At 42.8% G+C, this 17,117-nt stretch overlaps 1 long non-coding RNA gene across 1 annotated transcript in view; it reads right to left on the bottom strand.

Annotated features, from left to right (window-relative positions):
• LOC146810213 (uncharacterized) overlaps positions 1-17,117 on the bottom strand; it is a 294,908-nt gene that overhangs the window by 28,818 nt on the left and 248,973 nt on the right. Inside the window, exon 3 of the long non-coding RNA XR_014966562.1 lies at positions 7,003-7,171. This is a non-coding gene — a long non-coding RNA (uncharacterized LOC146810213). The remainder of the gene's footprint in view (positions 1-7,002; positions 7,172-17,117) is intronic.

The raw sequence follows: 17,117 nt of genomic DNA, 5'->3' as shown, positions 1-17,117 counted from the left end.
TCCTGAGGTGACGTGTGCAAACACGCACTATGGCACGTTTTAAATTGGGGATATAATTTCCCTTCAATACTGAGGGCCCCTGGGGGCTAACTAGCCCACCAAGTGCTTCCAGAAAGCGCCACTGAGCTGCATTGCAGAGAGGTGGTCCAGGCCGTGCCACTTTTTACACCTCTCTGCAACGCAGCTCTGTGGCACTTACTGGAGGTACCTAGTGGGCTAGTTGGACCCTAGGGACCCTCAGGATTCAAATGAACTTAATCTCCCAACTAAAAACGGACACAGGGCGTGTTTACACAGTGGTGAAGGGAGGGGACGGGGCCTGAGTTAACGTGTGCAAAAACGCCCTGTGGCCTGTTTTAAGAGGTAGTTTTAATCCCCCTGCCCTATTATATACTAGGGGCTTACAGAGGAGGTCATGCTAATCACAGGGGGACCCCAACGCATAATGTTCCCTAGTGTATGTAGGTGTTTTCACTGTATTCTAAGTGTCTTTTAACATAGCACTGGCTCTAGGACTGGTTAGTCAGACTCAGTTACCACCAGTATCCGTCTGAAAAAGTTGAGGGTACAGGATGATTTTGCAACAAGGCTTCTTTCTGCTCTTCTTTTTGTTCTTTCTGCACGTTATCCTTCTTCCTGCACTTTTCTTCGTCTTTGAGGACTTCTGTTGCTTCTTTCTGCACTTTTTTTTTTCTTTCTGTGCATTTTTTCTTCTTTCTTCACATGTCCTATCTCTGTAGGCATAGTTAGAAATTAGCATTTAAAAAACCTTTGAAATTCACAGAAAAAACCATAGGTTTCAGGCACGTTATTGTTAGGAATTAGCATTTATAAAACCTCAGAAATTCACTGAAAAAACCACAGGTTTCAGGGGTGTTATAGTTAGCTGGACTATTCACTTGTACAAAACCATTGAAATTCCCCCGTTATAGTTAGTTCAGCTAACTATAACTCGCACGCCCGCAATGCACTGCTGATGACGTCACATATTACATCACTCATGACATGGTCAGTGACATCACTCATGACATCACTGATGACATCTCAAATGACATCACTGATGACATCACTGATGACATCATCCAGTGAATGTGTGTTTTTCTGAAAATTAAATATGTTTTATATATGTATATCTCAAGGTCGATGGAAGAATAAATGGGTATATAAGTGTCTAAATGGATGATTTGTTTTTGAAAAATTGATTGTGTGGAGTATGGAGTCAATCTGTTCAGTAGTTACAGAGAAAATAGCATTAAAAAGCACATACATATCTATAGCCGCGCACCGTGCGTGCACCCTAACGTGCGCAAGCGTAATTCTGATTGGTTGTTACATGTCAGTCAACGTTCGAATCGGTCGAAATCAGGAAGTGTCGGAAGCCATTTTGTTTGTTTTCAGTGCGAGAGTGGTAAAGGAAGGTGGCGAACGTGAAAAGGGGGCAGGGTAGAGAGTTCCTGACCCCCTAGCCTTGGTCAGGGGGTCCCTGAAGGACCCCGAAGGCAGAAAAAAACATTTAATTTTTTTTTTTAAATCTCGGGGGACGCGCACCGTGCGCGCACGGTGAAAAACCATTAAAAAAAAAAAAGAATTTTTAATACGCAGTTAATTGAAAAATAAATATATTTAAAAAAAAATAATACATACATAACTTAGCATTTAAAAAACCATACAAATTCACTGAAAAAACCATAGGTTTCACACACGTTATAGTTAGGAATTAGCATTTAAAAAACCTTGCAAATTCACTTAAAAAACCATAGGTTTCACACATGTTATAGTTAGGTGGATATTTCACTTGTAAAAAACCAATGAAATTCCCGCATTATAGTTAGTTGAGATAACTATAACTCGCGCGACCGCCACTCTATCACAAGGATGATGTCATCAGTGATGTCATGAGTGATGCCACTGACCATGTCATGAATGATGTAATATGTGACGTCATGAGCAGAGGATTGCGGGCGCGTGAGTTATAGTTATCTCAATTAACTATAACGGGGGAATTTCATTGGTTTTTTACGAGTGAAATATCCACCTAACTATAACATGTGTGAAACCTATGGTTTTTTAAGTGAATATATATATATATATATTTTTTTTAAATATATTTTTGTATGTACTCCTTTACGGCATTCATCTCAGGAACTACCAATGCAGTGGCACAGCAAACTCTCAGCAACCAGGGGTAATCCTTATATTTTTAATTCCATTCTGTTTTTTTCGTTTTTCCTTGTTTTGCGTGCAAACTCCAAAATTATTCACAAAACACCAAATAAATAAAAAGAAATGACTGACACGTTTCAGCTGACGCTTTCCACTGGGTGTGAAGGGCTCTGTGATGCAATGCAATTTAATACCAGTCCTTTCTCCACTTTGATGACCCATAAACAATATAGTGTCAATTCAATTCATTACATAATGGCAGATCGTGTCAACCATGTTTTCATTCAAGAACATTAGAACCTTCAAATACAACAATCCATCACTTTTACAAGCAATTCCTCTTTGCATAACCATTTGCAAGCTTTGTCTTAATGTAACTACTATGGTATTTCATGTGACACGTTCCATTGCTTGTCACTCATCACTTTTGACAAAAAATGGATAGAAATACAAAAACCCATTATCAAAGCAAGGTTTCTAGATCTGAAATAACATTTGCATAGATGTAAAATGAGATTACCCCCAAATATCTTTCCATGTCAGCTATTGCACAAAATCATAATTGTTATTTCAACCTACACCGTTATTTCAATTATATGAACCTCTATGAAGACCTTATCTTTCAAATTCAATTATTACACAAACTCATAATTGTTGTTTCAACATACATTGTTTTTTCAATTACTTAATCGTCTACAAAGATCTTCATGCACTAAATCAAAAGCCTCAGGTTGAGAATCTATATTTCAACTGCCATCTCAGAAAGTATCCCACGCAATGAGTCATGGTGTTATTAGCTCTATACCTTGTGTGTGGGCAGAAATTCCATTGTGCATTTAATCATTAGCAAGTATGAGGTGCATCATATTTATTCAGATGCTCCAAACGTAGCCAATTATTAACGAGCAAAAAAGGTCATTTTTCATGGTTCTCATAAACTCAACGTTCCCCGCTTCCGAGGTGTCTACTTTGAATCATGATACTACCCCCGTATGTTTGAAAATCAAGGCACATTACACAGTAAATTCTTAAGATGTGCAAAAAATGCGATATATCAAAATTCCAGTATCCAAAGTGCACAATGTAGCATAGTAAAAAATCAATCAAGATGTCATGACATCATGTAAACATCCAAAGTGCAAATTGCTCTTAAAGTGCACAGTGCTTGATTTCAAAAGATCCTTCAGTACTTGATATCATGGGGTACAAAACTCCTAACCTCATGGGCGGCAATATCCTTAATCAACCATCTGTAAAGTGCATGATATGAGGTCCTATGTTCCAATCATGTATAAAGTGCAATATATCTGACAAGTGCTGTATTTACAAAGTGCTCTATGCAATATAACTACAAAGTGCAATATTTAAAAAATGTCCCGTAATGGGTAAAACCAGTCTTTTCCTAGACCCTTGTGAGCTCATCTTTTTAAGGAATCTTTAACATATTTTTACTAACCAGCAAATCCTGCATTGTAGATTGATGGAGGAAGGAAGAGAGGGCAAAAGAAGAGGAGAAAGAAGTCCAAAGGAGAGGGAGGATGGCAAAAAGACGAGAAGGAAGCAATGAAAGTCAAAGCGGGATGGAACACTTTAAAACCTTCCCAATTATTATAATCTTTTCAATCAGCTTGGTCTCTTGTTTAGTGCTGAGGAGTAGTAGTCCCAATCAATTTCGTGGTTACAGATGGGCATAAAGTTCCGCATCAGTATTGTGGCCACATGGCACCTCTGCTTCTATAGACAATATTATTTGTGATTCTTATCTCCTTAATTCCTTTTCCCGATCACCTCCCATTGGGTGAGCTCGAATGTGTTTGATGCCACAATAACTGAACGTTGCCAAGAATCGATTGTGGAATTATTCAAAATGGTGTGCCAAGGGATTATTCCGGTCCCCATTTTTTATGGCTCTTATGTGCTGCAAAATGCATAATTTAACCGTTTTAATTGTACTGCCCACGTACAACTTATCACAGACACATTTGAGAACATAAATGACATGGTCCAAGTTGCATGTATCTCTGTCCGTGATAGCCACCTCATGGCCCTCCATGGTTCGAAAGCTTTTGCAGTTTGTTCCATATCTGCATGCCTTACAGTAGCTAAACTTTACAAAGCCTCCCATGTTCATAATGAGCCAATTCTTCTACTCCTTCTTGCTGTTTTAGTGACTAGATACAAGGATATCACCCCAAGATCTTCCTCTCTTTCAGGTTATTCGTGGACCCATCTCCACCATCTCCCGGAGATGTTCATCCTTCTTCAGGGCTGCAAGTTCTTTAGAAGAATCCTTTTGATATTGGGTTGCACCATATTTTATTCTAAGAATAACCTTTTCACTCAATGACCTTGTTCACTCAAACTGTTGTTCTGTGAATACAAAAGTAGCTCCCTTCTTTTTTCATTGGCTCTCCTCTTTGCATCTTCCAATACTCCATTGGGATATCCTCATTTACGATTAAATGAAAAGATATACATCACTTAATTGGTCTGTTCTTGAAATATGTTCTCTGGAGCGAGGGAGCAACCTTGAGGAATGTGTGACTACAGGCGTCCCTCCTCCCCAGTTTGTACTCATGATGCCTCATTGAGGCGTATAACAATACAGTGAACTTTATGACTAAGGGAGTAGAAACAGGGAGTAGCCTTCCTAAGTCCTGACGAAAAGCCTTGGGGTAGGGTCAGGGCTGGACTGGGAACCAAAACCAGCCCTGGCAAAGTGCTCGGCCTGCCCCCCTGGGGGTTGGGAGTGTGGCTGAGCTATTTGCTGGGGCCGTTTTCTGCCGATTTTGTTACAGGGGCTGATTTTGCAGCATAACTGCAAAATCGGCCCTGTAACAAAAACTGCCTCTCAGGGGCCCAAAACCGGCCCCCACCCCACCCTTGCGGCCCACCGGGAGAATGCCCGGTGCCCGCTACAGCCAGTCGGCCCTGGGTAGGGCTTGCAACTAGTTGACCAGAGAAACCCAGGGACATGACCCCATAGAGTATCTTTTATCTCACTTATTTTAGCCATATCGACTATAGTTGATAATAAATAATATTTTAATACTAGCCAGATATCTTTAATTCTTCTTTTTCCAATAATTCCCCCACTCCTATTTTCTCTCATCTGGATAGGTCCTAACATTATCAGTGCTCCCACATACTCATAGGTCGAAGCACAACCCGGTCCGCAGTGGGGTGGGAAGAACCCTATGATGAAGCATGCCACCGAGGGTTAAGCCTGGTGGGTGAGGGTTATTTAAAGAAATGTGTTTATTTTCTCTCAATAAACATTTAGGAGGGTAGTAGGAATAAGCATAATTCACTTTGGACTACAATGACTCTCTTTGCTTTATGTGTAGGATGAGAGTAAACCATGGTATTACCCAGCGCTATAACCCCTACAAACCCTACTTACTGTCTAGGGTAGATAATGTACAGAACAAATTACATATTGCTCAACGAGGATGATATTTTTCTCTATATATAGATGGCCAAAAGAAGTAATGATGCTGAGAAAATTGGAGAAAATATCAGACTTGGGGGTCAACTGGAGCACATCTGTACACTTACTAGTATGCATGTGAGAACCCTCAGTTGAGCAACAGGTGATGAGAGGTGACCTGAAGTGGGAGGCAAATACTATTAAATAGTTGGGGATCCAAATTTACTGGACAGAAGAAGATCTGGTAGAGGGGAACATAATGACGGCTACCGGGAACATGAGGAGTAGTGTGAACGCTTGGAAAACACTCCCATTAGCAGCATTAGGAAGGATAGCTTTTGCAAAAATTGTGACTCTGCCCTGGTTACTTTACTACTTCCCCACCCTCCCTGTGAAACTTGGCATGAAACTATTTCTAGAAATAGACATTCTCATTTGGAGAGCCAGAGGCCACTGGCTATCATTGGCAAGATTACAGCTGTCTTTGCAGGAGGAGGAAGCTACAGCCCCAGATTATGAAATGTACTATCTGGCCGGACAGCCCGATGCTTTACCAGATGGGTAGACCTTTCGCTTTTGCATAGAGTGGAGCAGAGGTGGAGTATACTATCTCTTACTGACATATTGACCCTCCTGACTAAACCCAACGCTAAAGTCCAGAACAAGTCGATACAGATCCGGGTGCTCCACTATAGCTGGGACAGAGCACCAAGACGTTCAACCAATGCAGTTGGCTACAGGAGGATGGCAGCAGAGGGCATATTGCTACACATAGAGGCAAAATGAGGAATAAGCCTCCCCCCGGCTTTACAAGGGCTTGGGATGCCTTACAGGCAGACTTGGAAGATGCAGAAGGAGATACCCTCACACATCGCATAGGATGTCAAAGCCCAGAAGAGGGGCAAGGTGAAAATCACACTGCACCATTGACTGACTCAAAGGGATAGGCTCACTCTTGTATAGAAGCTTTGATTGACTGGGATTACTGGACACGTGGAGCTCGAGGAACCTGACACCGGGGGGGAGAGGGGAATGGGCAACACAAAGCCAGCAAGGGAGGGAGGAATGAGAGACCCGGGACTGCATACCCCCTTTGTTGAGACAGGGACCATTGAAACAGAATTGATCTGAGGATTCCTCCCCTCATTGGGACTTTATAACTGAGATGCATTTGGATGTACAGCGAGAAGAGAACCCCCATGTATTATTGGAATGGTGTAAATGCCACTGTTTACTTTTTCATTGTTCATGTAAGACCAATTAAAATATGTGTTTAAAAAAAGTATATGAAGTATCTTCAGCTGCATTATATGTCTTGAGAGAAATCAATATCTACTTTACAAAGAGTTTGAAAAAGATAATCTCAGTGGTACCAAGTGCTTGAGTTGCATAAGATTACAGTCACTCACCAGGCGGATGATGATTCCATGTATACACAGGGATGGGTTGAAGTTCAACATCATTCTATTGGCGTTATTTTCTTGTAATAGTGTCTTACAGGGGGTTATCACCCAAATCACATGCCATAGTGACATATACTGGTTGCCTTTTCAGAGTCTCTGATCCTGGATTCAATACCTGAAAAAGTGAGAAAAGATTGGCAAAGAATCAAACGCAAAAAACACAGTTCACCATTCACAAAACCTTTACACACAATTTAGTGCAAAACAAATCCAAGTAGATGAGCTACAACCGCAACAAGAATTCTGTTCAGTCATGAGGCATACAGACTCAACAGACTGTCGAAGAATGTACAAGTAACATTTTCCATGCTCAATTCCAAGTTATTTTTTCACACTTTGGTTTTCCCATAAATCCTCTTTTCAGACACTGAATACTGAGTCTGAGCAGACAATGTCTTGGATGTACATAGGATAGGAGTCACTCAATGTGCATTTGCAGATCAGCTGGTTGGAACAATTCAATTGTGTACCTTTCTTCCCCTCTCAGTACAGACAGAAATCTCACTTTACCCTGATTCTGATATCCCTGACAATGTCCCATTAGATCTGAAATATCATGCCCAGACAGTAGGGAAGCTATTTACATAGTACCTATTTTGCCACCAGTTCCTATTTCTTTCCCATTGTCAGAGCTTACCATGTCACCAGTTTAGATTTAACTGCATGTGTACTGTCTAGCCAATGATCAACCTTTGCTCTCAAGATGTGACATGCAGCGGATGCTGAGGCAAGGTGGATGGCTGCGTGGCCTGAGTATATATATATGTGGTAATTATTGCACATGTTCAGACTCACAGCATGGAGAGATTCCTTGCTCCACCACAAGCTATTGGTAGTTCCTATAAAGGAATTGATTATGAATGACTCCTTAAAATGTGCCACTCCCGCGCAAAATCCCGTTTGCACAGGGGCAGCATTTGCAAGTAGGGCAATATAATTTACACCAGGATTTCCCCCCCTTTAAATTCTGCTGAAGAACCTGTCAACATTAAACACAGAAATAAGACCAACTATATACCAGGAATTTGGTGTGAAAAACACCAAAATCCCATAATTTCCCTATATTTAGGAGTAGGCATGCACCTAGTGAATTCTAAAATCCAGAGTATGGGATTCGCGAGGTGCTACAAATAACCCCAGACCCTCTGGTGCATTTGTAATCAAAGCTTTTGTGGTAAATTAAAAGAGAGCGTAAGAACAGTGAGAGGTCGAGGGGGTATTATGGAAGGTATAACTGCATGTGCTGCAAAATGTACTTATAGATTTTAAAGCAAGCCTGCCTGTTTATTAATGATAAAGCAGCTTCCAAATCTACAACACTATGTGGTGTCAGATGAGGGAGCAGTCATGGTTTCTCTTTCACTCAATGATGTTTTATTTGAACTTAGAAACAGATGCTGGCAAGTCTGCTTCTACAGTGACTCCGTGTCGAGACATTCCCTAGCTGAAAAGGATTCCTCAGGGTGAGCAACCTTTTTTGTCTGTTTGCCTCACTGCAGTGTACAAATGACAGCTTGATGGCACTGGAATTTTAGAAAGAGATACAGTACTGTGTACTTCAATATCAGTCTGTTTATATCATTACTGTGCATTTTGATCATATATACTGCAGGTGGTGCTACTGACAATAAGTTACTGTACAAACAAACAAGTAAACCTTGTATAGGGATCATTGGTATAATTAATTTTAAAGGAACATTGGTCCCTACAAAACGCATACGTGATTTGGAATAAACACGATTGTTATTGTTACAAATGTCAGTCTCCGTTTCATAATTAAGAAAAATTATTTATTGCGTAATCAAACAATATAGTGGGTAGTACCAAATGAAATGGCTTTAACTTTTCTTTAAAAACTCAGGCACTTACTAACAAGTGACAGAAAAACACAATTACCCATATATGTCGCAATAAACAAAATCACAAACCAGCCCTATCTCATTACATATACAATAGAGGGTCAGTGTGTTCAGTAGATGACGTTTCGATCCTCCAACATTACAAGGATCATCATCAGGACATTATATTTGAAATGCCTGCAACACAACTAATATAAAAAAGAAAGGAGAAAAGGAAAATGAGGAAGAAAAAGGAAAGTAAGAATCAAATCAGAGGGTTACTCAATTGTCACTAAGAAGATGAAATACAACCATTGGTGATAATAACAGCAAAACATTACGATGAGTGCCCAACTAATCATACCAAGAATTAAAAAGAGTGCATGCTAACCATCAAGCCTGGGAACCACATGCATGTGAGCGGTAGCAATGACCTCATGCAGCAACCCTATAAGGAGAAGTGTATTACCAGGAAGTGAGTGGGGTGAATTGGGGTGCGCGTACCTACACAGAATTGTCATTGCCGTCACACGGCGCATGGAGATCTGGCGCACCTGTATAACAACAAGGAGGAGGGCGCATCTGAATGACAGATTAGCCATGTCCTAATGAAAAGGAAATAACAAAGTGACAACAATATAAATCATGGCAGACCCAACACAGTGAGTGTACAATCTAGGCCAACCGTGATTTTAGCAATAAAAAGGAAACAAGGGATTAATTCCTGAAAATAGGAAATTGTAGCTGCACCAGGGAGTGAGGAGTGCCTGTGTCCTGTAATTAAGGAAGGAATTCAGACCTGTGAGTGCAACTATTCACTGAACGCTAAGATCCAGCAGGACGCATCGGAAATGTCCTGCGTCTGGAATCAACGCGAACAGCCCAACGCGCAGAGTTGCGCATCTTGGGAAATCAACGTGAAAGGGAGCAATGGGCGGGGGCGTGGTAGAGTAAGTGCCCCAATTTCAAGCCGCTAGGAAGTGGGCTGGGCCGTGAGATGCAAAAAAATATCATAGAAATAAAGAAGGGACAAAATAAAGACAGAATGAAAGATAAATTGACCCGATAATATAATGAAATCAGGTACACTTACAATATGGCATTGCAGGAATAAGTAAGAAAGGAAAAGGGTTACAAGACTCAGACATTTGAAACAATACCAATAGTGTTTATTCTAAATTAAACATTCTTTTTGTAGGGACCAATGTTCCTTTAAATGACTGACAATAAGTTATGCACTACTTTTATGTTTTTATTCATACTGCCTTTTAGTGTGCAGCATCTGGGTGTCATCTAGGATATGTCAGAGCCTGACAGAGGCATTTAAGGTTTGCAAAAGTTAGATTTCTCATTCTACTAAGTGTGTCACATGAAAATTACTTCATGAAACAAATAATAGTAAACATATGCAAACATGTAATAGTCTCAGAGGTCCTTTTAACTTCTTAGTTATTAAAACAGCTTACCATTGTCTTCCAAGGCCCTCATTACGAGTGGCAAGGAGAGGATGTGAAAATTATCTTTCCTTTTTAAAAGCTGACAAGCCAGGAACTGGAATTTAGCAAGTACGATAATTATAGCCTATAACAAGAGTAAACACTTTAAATAAGATCCATAACGTGCATTTGGTGCTTTGTCCACCAACATCTGCATGTTCTGGGATGTAGCGAGCATTTTTCCACAATGAATTTTGGCGAGCATTTTTCCACAATGAATTTTGGCGGGTCCGACCTTGCAAGGGATCTCCTGACTACAGCAAAACCTATGATTCCGATCCCTACACATAAGACGAGTACATGTTTTGCCAGTTCCAGAAAGCTGCAAGTTTATCAGAGCCCACGCGCACATGATCCAGAGTCAATCAACCAGCTCTGAACAGGAGTAGCCATGGTGGGCAGGAAAGGGCCAAGCTCACACAGGGCCCACACAGAGGGACAAGCTGAGCCAGACGGTCAGTCATGACACAGTCTTCCACGGACACCTCTTATACTACTGTGCCGTGGCGCAGCAAACGTCTGAAATTGACAGTGCCTTGGGAAAGTAGGCAATCTCACATGGGTGCAGAGCAACACATCGCGGCTGGGTCTTCGTGTTCATTTCGTTTACCTAGTTTGCAAAGTGGTGGACAAGGAGACAGGGTGGAGGTGGGGCCCTCAGCGAGCTGCCTCTGGTGCTTGGTTTACTCGGACATTGGGCTCCAGCGGTGCTAAAAGAGCATCACCTATGTGTGCACATTTAGGATGGCCCAGGCAACAGCAGCACATCATGCAACCGAGGACATCTCCACCCTTTCCCCTTTCTTCACCAGGAGACTCAAATAGTCCTGCCAAGGTGAATACAGTGAGAATGAGAAGGGATAATGATATGTTCTTCTCTGAGAAGTGCCAACAAATAAGGTGCAGTGGCAGTGAGAGCTGTGAAGAGAAAATGTGTGAGCAGCACTCCCAGCTGCCAAGCTTTCAGTTTGTGACATTTCCACATGTGAGCCCTCTCTTTACTTGCATAACCGCCACTCAGTAAAATAAAAATGAGGAAACAGAGACTGCTTTGGCAGGCTTTTCTCCTTGTTAGTGCATTCAACAATAGCATTTAGAGATCATCAGATTCATTTCTTGCGGCATACAAATTCAAAGGTTGGTGTTTTTGACACAATCAAGAAATTGTAATATGGGACTTGAAGGAGTTGTATGTCACTATATTGTGGTAGAGAAACTGACCAACAAAAAATATCACATACACTATATTATCAAGTTATGTAACTATTTAGCGCCTCATTTACAATATTTTGATGCACAGCGGCGCAGCAAGCCTTCCTGCTGCACTGCCATCCTTCCAAAGAAAGGGGCTGAAATGCGCCGTATGTACAAGATAGAGCGCATTCCTGTCCTTTTCCCCTGTGTTCGTGCACAATGGGCTCCCATGCTCCAATGCAGGCATCCTCGTACGATGGTGCAAGGGTGTCTGCGTTGTAGGGGGTCATTGTTTTTGTACAGGAAAGGACACCTTTGTGCACACAAAAAATCACAAGAGGTGTTTTCCTCTTTCTGTGTGTGCTGCAGAATGCAGCATACATAGGAAAAGGAAAAACGAGGCGAAATAATATTTGTATTTCTCCTTGTTGTGCCACCCTTACGCCTCCCCCGGGGAGGCGGAGGAATCTGACGCATTCTCGGTTTACAAAACCTTATAAATCTGGGAATGCATTCCATGGATTTCGTGGGAGCACCCACAGCAACACTCATGGAACGCCCCCTTTACGCAAAGTAATGAGTGAAAGGTGGCCATATATACAGGGCATGAAAATCCATGCAAGGTGGCTTTACGTGGCCTTGTAAATATGGACTGGCACACAGCGCCGTCGGTGCATCAAAAAAAGTGCCGCACCGGGGGTGCAATGGGCTTGTAAATAAGCCCCTTACTTTTTTTAAACTCAACTTGTACTTAAAAAACAAATAGACGTTCCCGAGCAAGAACAAGGCAGTTAAGCCAGTAAGCAATAATTCTCAATGAGAGTGACAAGAATAATTCAAAGTCCAGTGAATCAAAAAAAGGTTTCTTGTTTATTTCCCTTAGTCTTCTTTGTTCGCATTAACAGCACCAAGATAAGAACAGTAGCCAACACGTGTTTCGTCTCGGGTAGGTTGCCCGGCGACTTCCTCAGGGCATAAAATTAATCACATACAAAGTATATGTTCGTTGATCCGCCACATCTATAATGTATTTTTAATGTGGGTCCATACAATTTTGATCGTCTGTGTACAAAAAATATATATCTTTGAACACTTTCTCAATCCCGATCAAAAAATCAGATGAAAAGGGTAGGTTAACGTATCCAAGAACCGAAAAGAAGGGGAAGGGAGAGTGCTCCGATCGCCACCAGTATTCACTCTCATTGAGAATTATTGCTTACTGGCTTAACTGCCTTGTTCTTGCTCGGGAACGTCTATTTGGTTTTTAGTGTTTTCCTCCTATCACCTGTGTGACGGAGAAATATTGGGGCATAGGTGGCTGTCCCTCTTGATGTTTCCCTAGAGCACTTCTCTAATTTAGAATCATACAATCGACAGGATCTTGGATATGCGCGAGGGTGTAACCCTGCCATGGTTCTAAGTTACATTGTCAACTTGTACTTACCTTGATGGTACAGTGACAGTTGACATAGTGAATGCAATAGTTTTGCAGGTCACTATATCTATCACAATATAGTGGTATTACACCATTGAGGGAAGTTTTCAATCTATGTTTCTGAAGGTTTGCAATCATTATATTTTCATGATCACCAAAGGAAATGGTAAAGAAAAGTTGGAAGTACATTCTCTAAATTTAGTAACATAAAATATTCCTCTGTCAAAGTGGTTGGGATTGTTGCCATCAGTCTCTAGTTTTGCAATGCATCTTATGCACTATTAAGTTGCATTGTAAAATGTACAGTCGCAGGCGGTTGCATAAGGACTTATTCAATGAATATGAATAATAATTAGGCAGGTCGCTATTTGCAACCCCTTGTGATTGGCTAAAAACACAGGGATAGTGGCCTGCAACTATCAGCCGGCCAACATCTCTGTAGTTTGCCTTCCCAAACGGGAAACATTTTTTAAAGCCGTTTGTGCTCCCTAAAGAACCAGTGCTGCTTTTAAAAAAGGAGCACAAACTTACAAAATGGGTTTGTTACAGTGTTGAATGAGGGCCGGTGCCCAAAGCTTTGCTCAGAAGCCCGCGGCTGGTGCTATTAACTGTTGACATGCTGAATGCCAACGCTGGGTATTCTTAAACCCACCTCACACCTCTTTAATCCACTATCAGACACTCCCACCCCTTTATCACCACCAATAGGCTCCTCTGCAATGGCGGAGGAGCATCGCCCCACTGCAAAAAGCAAACAAAAAATTACATTATGATAAAACAACTTTTTTTTTGTGTTTTTTTTGCTGTCTGTCAGCTGACACGAGCATAGAGCGGGGTCCGGCCATGTTAAAAGTGCAAGGACTGGGAGGAGGAGTAGTAGGTGCCCTTGAGTGTGCATGTCAGTTAGGCACCAGCTGTCTGAGGCAGGTCAAACTGACGTGCACACACTTAGGTTTCTCCACCCGAACTGTGCTGCATAGCCGAGTGGAGAAAAGGCCCAGGCTCCCTGTCCCTGACCGAGCATCAAAGCAGCCCGCACAGGCCATTCCCCACGCTGCTCTCATGATTGGTATATATAGCATGAGAGCAGCGCGGGGCTTGAGTGGGGACTCAGGGAGCCTGTGCCAGGAGCAGAGGAGCACTGAGGGGGCTGGCAGCATAAGGTAAGCCTATTTTTTATTTAGTATTAACCCCCCTTGTGCCCTTTACCCTTCACCCCCATCCTGCCCTCTCCCCCTGTACCCGCACTCCCCAGCCCATCACTTATTACTTGTATCAGCCACCACTGTTTATCTCACTCTTGCTTGTTGACGCTTTCTCCCTTCCTGACAGTTTTTCAGTTTTTCTTTTCTTCCTTCTTTCCCCTTTGTTTTTCCCCTCTCTTACAAAAATGTCTAATAAAGAAAAATATGATCTGGTCCCCACTGGCAACCACCGGCTCAAATCAAAGACTGGTTCAGGACCCCAATGCAGGTGTCCCCTCAGGCCACAGTACTTCCGTTTTCTGCTGAAGGGACGTACGGTTCCCAAGATAGTTAGCTGATCTTGTGCAGCCGGCTGCTTTAGTACTACTGCAGCGGATATCAATGACATTTCAGATAGGGCACATTAATGAAACTGCAGCCAGTTGCCAAGACATAGGGGAGGCAGCAGTGTAGCACCACTTAGTGTAAAGCTCTTCTCTTTGTCACTGCATCAGGTTGCTGAGCTGAAATCCTTATTGATGAATCAGCACAGTGACTGTTAATGACATATGACAGCCATTTGGATTCAGTAGTCCTGGGGCCCTATCATGTATAGGGCACACTTTCCCTGTTTGCATCCTGGCACACCTGTTTTAAACAGGTGCGCCAGGCGTAAACAGAGAAAGTGCGCCCTATTACATATAATGTGCTGCTCCTAGGGCAGCCGCTCCGTGTTTCACTGTGCAGACGGCAACATGCCTGCACTTTTATAGGGGATTAGAGATCTCCTTGCAGGCGGGTGCAGTCAGTGACTGCACCCACATGCAATGGGGTGTCTGGTGGATCCATGGGACCTCCTCCCCCCTCCCCTCCAAAGGGCCTCTATCAGGGGGCTCACTCCTAAGAGCTTCTTTTCCTCGACGCCCACGTTTGTAATACAGCATAGGCGCGGAGACAAAGGGATTCCCTCATTTGCATGGGGTACACCCCATGCAAATGAGGGAATGCGCTCCTGAAAAAGCTCTGGTGCTGTATGTGCGGCAACGTTTTCCGTATTATAGAAGGGGCCGCACAAGCATCGGTGGCCCCTTCAGTAATACCAAAGTGTCCCGGGGGCACGCAAAGCAGGTGCAAAGCCCGTTGCGCCCCCGAGGCACTTTGTGTAATACTGCTCCTGGTGTTTTTAGTGCAATCTAGCCAAGCAAACGAAATCAGTGAATGACAGTGGTGCTGAGCCCATCACACTGCTCTGAAGGTGGGCTCGGAACTGGGAATCTGAGCCAGGATTATTGCTCATTCAGTGATAATCAGTACAAATACAGCTTAAACGTGCAGTCAGCAGAGAGTGATGGTTTGCATGAGCTGGCATTGAAGCAGAGACTACACTCATTCACATTGGTCTAACATAGAATGCGGGTCACTTGTCAGGGTTGAGCACTACTGTAGCACTGTTGACTGTATTCTCCAGCATTAGGGTTGAGGGTGTTTTTGCATCAAACGCACCTATCTTCCCTTTATTCTATTTCTGATATTTCTAACTTGCCGAGGGTGCATCCCTTTGGAAATATAATGCAGAGCCAAGGCAAGAAAATCATTAGGATATTTTTGATTCAATAATCTACTGCGAGTGGATAGCTGTCACGAATTGATAGGACACAGCGAGGCAGTCGAGGATAGGGAAGAGGAAGGCAACGCGCTTCCCCCTCATGTTTCTCCTCTCCTCTGTTTTCACTACTATACTACATTGATATTCCCTTTGTTTTTGCCAGCCTCGCTATGACAATACCAGTCATGGCAGTAAAATACGTATGCAAATTCTGCTTTGGTGCTGGCTGCCACTTTTACATATGCAGCAGTTAACATGTCCAAGTGAACCTAAATTGCATGCAAATTATTTGGGCAGTGTCTGCCTTAACATTATTTCACAATTTGGATAATAATACACCTGTTGGAAACGGCCCTTTTTGCAGGGTTATCCCCAAACTTTTTGCTTCTTCCTCCTGTATTTTTTCTAACCCGTGGTTGTTGGCAATAGAACTCTGGGCACTTTACCACTGCTGATCAGTGCTAAAGTGCATATGCTCTCTGTATAAATTGTTATATTGATTGGTTATCCATGATTGGTATATTTGTTTCACCTGTTAGCCCCTAGTAAAGTGCACTTTGTGTGCCAGGGCTGGTGATTCAAATGCTACTAGTGGGCTGCACTACTGATTGTGCCACCCACAGGAGTAGCGCTAAAATGATGTCTTAGGCCTGCTTGCAGTGCCTATGTGCAGTCCAGGACTGCCATGTCGACCTGGCCAGTGTACCCACTGACCAGGCCTTATCCTTCCCTTTCTGTACATGTCAGGCATCCCTATGGTGGCCCTAGGTACCCCCCTGGGCTGGGTGCAGTGTATCTGAAAGGTAGGGCATGTACTGAGGTGTGTAACATGCCCTGGTAGTGAATTACAGCCATTTTCGTTTTTCACTGCTGAGAGGCCATCTTGCCCATAGGATAGAATGGGGAAGGCTGTTTACATGCCTATCTTCCCATAAGGGCAAGATAGAAAATCCAAGTTTGGTATCTCTGTGTTCAGAATTTAATTATACATCTTTTTAGCAAGATGGTTTTTAAATTCACTGTGTGAGAATAGCACTTTTTAGAAAGTAGCTATTCTCCTGTTTAACCTTCCTGTGTGCCTGTGTGCTGGTTGGCTGAAGGGTGTCATGTGATGGGCTAGGTGGCTCCAGGAGCCTGGATGAGTCAGCAACAGGGTGAATAGGGAGATCTGCCTTAGATGGGTGGGAGGAGTAGTCCCTGGGTTTGAATAGGGCTGCCCATGCCAACACAAAGCTGGCTCCACCCCCTGCTGGCCAGGCTGAGGACTCTGCCTCTGCTGGCACAAAGAAGGCTCCACCTCCTGCTGAG

This window comes from Triturus cristatus, chromosome 7 (genome assembly GCF_964204655.1).
Source record: "Triturus cristatus chromosome 7, aTriCri1.1, whole genome shotgun sequence".
Lineage (NCBI taxonomy): Eukaryota > Metazoa > Chordata > Amphibia > Caudata > Salamandridae > Triturus > Triturus cristatus.
This window is presented reverse-complemented; position numbering and strand designations above follow the sequence as displayed.